Here is a 5,422-nt window from a genome sequence, read left to right as displayed (position 1 = left end):
ATTTGAGATCCTGAATCTTAATAAAACTCTACATGGGAAATAATCTCCTTCAGGAGTCCATGCATTAACTATTGCGGTTGAGGGTATGATGGAATAATTAGGGTTGTTGTTTGCATAGGCTAAAACTAGGCAAATAATTGTTATTTAAATTTTATTCATTCACTAATCGATTTTCCGGTCTTTTGGTAAATTTTCTTTCAAACCATCTTATTTAAATATTTTTTAATTAAAACTCATGACTTTCTAATTTTCTTTAATTTGGCTTACATTAACTAGTAATTAATATAAATATAAAAATGTATATAGTTGGAAATAAACAACAAAATACGAGTGTCCGGTTTTTGTCTTTGAGCGTATATTGTACATAGTGCATGGTTATAATAATTTGTATTAGTTTTCCTGATGCATTCCTTTATTGTTTCATGGAGTCATCCGAAAATACAAAATACTGAAATATTGAATCGGTCAGCATTTTCTAAAATAGAAATCCACTTATGATATTCGCTAGATATGCCTCTAGTGAGGTTCACCTCATGAACCTGTTTTTCTTTTCGCCGTTGAAAGCAAGCAGATCGCTCCTGCGGCCATTACTTCCATGTCTTCCTAAGAGAGATACATTTCATGAATACTACAATGATATTCTCTGTGGAAACTGTCGCGTGGCGTATGCTTGCGTCGAACGGATGTGCACACACCACCAACATGAGACAAGGGGTCGGGTGGTGTTAGGCCTCGTTGGGTTGCGTGAGGTGTGTTGCACGCTTAGGTCGATTCATATCTACCAGCACAAGAGCGTGTCCAGCACGTAGCGTAGCAGACACGGCACAGACACTAGTATTCATACTATGTGGTCATCACATCAACAGTCACCTACAGACCAACAAACTATTCTTCAGAAAACCAATTGGCAGGATTCTTTTCACGCACGTATATTACAAATCACGTACATTTCATCACATATACTATATAATATTCTTATAATATTATTATTATTTATATTCTTATATATTATTATACATATTTTGCAAAATAAAATTTTAAAAAAAATCTTGAATATGTACTGAACGGCGATTCGGATTTTAGCCCGAATTCGGATTAGCGCAAGCTTGGTTTATCAAGACTGGAAATTATAATTAAAATTATAATGCAATTTACTATAGGTAGGCACCTAACCTATTGGAATTGCACAAATCTTGTCTGTCGACTATTCATACCAACCGCACAGACAAGAAAAGACAACCGCAGACACATGCTAGCACAAGCAAAACATTCTCGGCGACAATGCTGCCCGGTGCTGGTACGTGTCTGCACTGACAAACGTTCGCTAAGTATGAACGTTCCTATATGTTTTGTATGTAATGTTTTTTGTGTCTGCCACGCTACGTGCTGGACACGCTCTGTGCTGGTAGATATGAATCGACCTTAATAGTTGAAATACCTTTGCAGTTTGCATCCTCTCAAACGTTACACAACCGAATTGTTATTTTAAAATAGTTTTAGTTTTATGGATCTAGCAAGTTATGAAATTATCGAATCACCGTTTACCACATGATTATACGTAAAAGAAAAACAAAAATACACACAAATGTAACTATTATATTTTTTCAGGCGGGTTTGGTTTTTTTGGTCGGTCAACAAACATGCTTTCTGTTCTACTCAAAAGTCCTTTAAGTGTGGTTGAGGTCGCAGAAGGCTTACCGTAAATGAAACGAGAAGGTGCGGAGACGAATTTACTTAAACACGGGAAGTTCACGGCGAAATCCTCGTTCCACAAAAGATTGTTTAAAAACATGCCAATGAGAAAAAATACGTATTCTAAGATCACGAAAAATACGTATAACGCTAGCTTTTGAGGAAGTGTAAAATGTTTTAGGAAAGGGACCGCCCACACGCCCGTGAAGTGATATATGATGTGAAGCCATATGAAATAGAAAAAAGATATAATACCTAAAGTACAAAACGCCATGCCCATGTTAGCGGATTCACCCCTGCAGCTGATAACATCACACAGTAAAATAAATAGGCAAAACGTGGATAATAAATGTTGTACCCAATACGGATAATCATTTTTCCCGAGGAGCGAGGTGTCTTTGAAAGTAAACGCCCAATAGCCGATCGTGGTGAAAGATCCAATTGGTATAGCGATAGCCGACCTGATGAACGACCTCACCGCCACCCATCTGGGCGACGCATCCATCGTATACGAACAAATGGTGATAATATCAACGGTGAGTGCGATGAGTTGATACACAGATTGGATTAAGGCATTCACCGAATTTACGTATTTTAAGGAATAACCAAATTTCGTAAAATAATCCGGCTTAGGCTTGGTGATTTCGTAGTACATGCGTAGATACAGTGCCATTGATAAGACGAGGAAACCTGTACTGTGGACAGTTGTGGATGCTATGAGAAAGTACAGTTGGTATTTCCTTTCGTACACGACCTCCATGAAGTCTGAACTCAAAATTGTTGCTCAAGTAGATTATATCAATACGACTATTTTTCATTACGCCTTGTTTTCTATCATGTCTTTTATTAACACTTCCGCTCTTTTGAATTTAAAATATTGTACTCTTCACTGATTTAAATGTGAGCTCGTTAACTCCTGGGAGAGCAAATCGATTTAAGTAACAATAAGAAACATAAAAACCAAACTAATAAATGCTTAAATAATACATTTAACGGTAATGAAACCTACCGTCTCTTTTGATTTAAGCGTAGCCAAAAAGCAGTTTTCAATTCCAATTCAAAAATAATAGTTGTAAAAAAAATTTTATAACAAGTTATGATTTATGTTAATGTACAGAAAAGCATAATTAATAGGCATTTGTTTAAATAGTAAACATATGTTTAACACATGTTTAAATAGTCTATATTCAGCGCTAATTTCAGATCTGAAAATGACCACTGTTCTCAACAGAAAAAAATTCTTTAATTGCATATTATTATATAAATTTATTACATTCCTTAACCGAATTAACTTTCATGTTCAATGATATCATTCCAGAAGTCATATAACATTCTCCATTGATTGCCATAGAACTAATTATGCCGGGGGCGTCGGTGGCCGCAACCGTTCAGGCGTTGACACGGCGCTCATCACTGTAAGGTAAAGTCCAGAGTTCGAATCCAGTGGCCCAGCATTCGAACCCGACATACTTACAAATGGGCTTTTTTCAAAAACACCGGCACCCTGAGGGTTTATATGACCTCTGCTGTTGCGAACTCTCGTAAAAAAAATGCAAATTCAGTTTTATACCAAGAACAACAAATGTGTTAAACTCGTTCAAAAATTTAGACATAATTATTCCAGATATCGTGAGATGCGGTCTGGTGTGATGTAGGTTTCAGAAAAACATTTTCTTTGTCGTGCCAACGTTTCGATCTTTTATTGAGATCATCAGATTAAACTGCGTCCAATACCCCTCCTGTACCTGGTGGCCTTCCGTAACACTTTATCCCCTTACTAACCTCATTACCTAGCCTTCCATTCCTATAATAACCCCTTCCCCAACACTAACCTCCTCCCTGTTCCTTCTCCCGGCGTCCCAGGCTTTAAGGAGGGGGAGGTGTGCCGGTTCACCTTTAGTGGGAGCCCCACTAATCGGCTAGGGCCAGGGTGGGTAGCTTCCCCTTGGCCTAAAACAAACAAGCTCCAAAAAATATGAAAAAAAAACGCCGTATATCCGGAAGGCGAAATACCGGTGACGTCGGGGGCACAGGCCACCCTCGGCGTTATTCACTCGGGCCCCGTTGGAGTTGGTGGAGAGAGCAGCGCCACCCAACGTATGGATACTGCTAGGAACGGAAAAGGTAACACCGAATTAGTGAGGACACTGCAGCCATTTGAGCCGGAGTCCAAAAAAAAGGAAAAGAATTAGAAAAGAAAAGAGCGGAAGCGATAATGAAGACCAGATGACAAAGAATTTCACAAGATACTGGATCATGGAAAAAAAAGAGGGGGATTTTAAAGATGACTCCCCCATCCAGATCTGCCGTGTAGTCAACCAACAAATGGGAAAAGTTAAAAATCTAAAGAAATTGTCATCTGGAATCCTGAGTATAGAGGTTACTGACTCTCTGCAGGCCAAAATGGTCATGGAGACTAAACACCTCGGCGCAACCCCTGTTAAAACCTCCCCCCACAGAAAGCTGAATTCCTCCCAGGGCGTAATCTCAGCACGAGATTTACTAATATGCTCTGAGGAGGAAATCAAAGAAGAACTGTCAAGCCAGGGGGTGATTGAAGTAAAAAGAATAAAACGAAAAACGGACAGGGGTCTCATAAATACAGCGTCTCTCATATTAACATTTGATAGACCAGAGATGCCGAGAGAAGTACGGGCTATATACCAAAGATTCCTGATCCGTCCATTTGTACCGGCACCAATGAGATGCTTCAAATGCTTAAAGTTTGGCCACACAGCACTTCGATGTAGAAGCCAGAACACGATTTGCTCGTGTGGCGTGCCGGTGCACGAAGGACGGCCATGTGTAGATCCGCCGAGGTGTGTAAATTGTGATGGGCCGCACCATGCAAGGTCCAGTGCGTGCCAAATACTAAAAGAGGAAAGAGAAATACAGAAGTTAAAGGCAGAAAAAGGCATGAGTCATGTCGAAGCAAGAGCTCTAGTCCGCAGCTCAGCGTTTTCACGGCCAAATATGAGCTATGCGAGGGCTGCCGGACAGTCGGCACCAAAAAAAGGTTCGACCGTGGAGATTGCCGTCCAAACGGAGCCATCCCCACCAATATACACCTTCCGGGGTTCCACTGGTGCCCCTCCCCGACCTAAAGACGGGGTAAAACCAGTGGAGGGTGTTACGGCACCCCCAAACCTTCCCGCAAAATTGGAGGGAGGAACAGATAAACCTCCGCCAATGAGCGGAGGTAATAAAACGGAAGGTCCGACGGCCTCGCCGTCGACTATCCCTCCACCAATAATGACCCCTGGAGACATGTCGGGTCCCTCGTCTCTCCCCCCCGAGCGGATGCCTCCCGGAGTAAATCCGGAGGACGTCAAAAAGCTTGGGGAGTGGGAGTTGAGGGACGCCGGGACCGAGTCGACTACCTCGGTCGACTCGGAAGATTTCCAGGAGGTTAAAAAGAAAAACAAGAAAGGATGGCCCAAGGGAAAACCCCGCAAGCCACCTAAACAAGCAACAGCAGAAGAACAATCAATAGAGACATGACTCATGCCATAGACCAACCAGTTACAATAATTTGTACTTTTAACAATAATGATGAACGAAAACATTTTGCAATGGAACGTGAGAGGGCTAAAAAATAATGAAGAAGGGATTACAACGAATAATTAGATATAAACAACTAATGGTAATAGCCCTACAGGAAACCCATCTTCTACCCGGGAAGAAATATCACCTCCGGGGTTTTTCCTGCGTAAGCAGGGAAATCCATCCC

General features: G+C 41.0%; 1 long non-coding RNA gene across 1 annotated transcript; it reads right to left on the bottom strand.

The window, feature by feature from the left end:
- Nucleotides 1-319: 319 nt before the first annotated feature.
- On the bottom strand, nt 320-2,819 carry LOC106674305. The gene is made up of 4 exons (XR_001341497.2): nt 2,702-2,819; nt 1,439-2,608; nt 531-870; nt 320-448 (listed from the first exon to the last, which is right to left on the bottom strand). It is a non-coding gene; the product is annotated as an uncharacterized LOC106674305 (long non-coding RNA).
- Between the last annotated feature and the right edge of the window lie 2,603 nt (nt 2,820-5,422).

This window comes from Cimex lectularius, unplaced genomic scaffold (assembly GCF_000648675.2).
Source record: "Cimex lectularius strain Harlan isolate CLEC.00 unplaced genomic scaffold, Clec_2.1 scaffold91, whole genome shotgun sequence".
In the NCBI taxonomy this organism is placed as follows: domain Eukaryota; kingdom Metazoa; phylum Arthropoda; class Insecta; order Hemiptera; family Cimicidae; genus Cimex; species Cimex lectularius.
The sequence above is the reverse complement of the archived record's forward strand: the minus strand, read 5'-3'. Positions and strand labels throughout refer to the sequence as shown.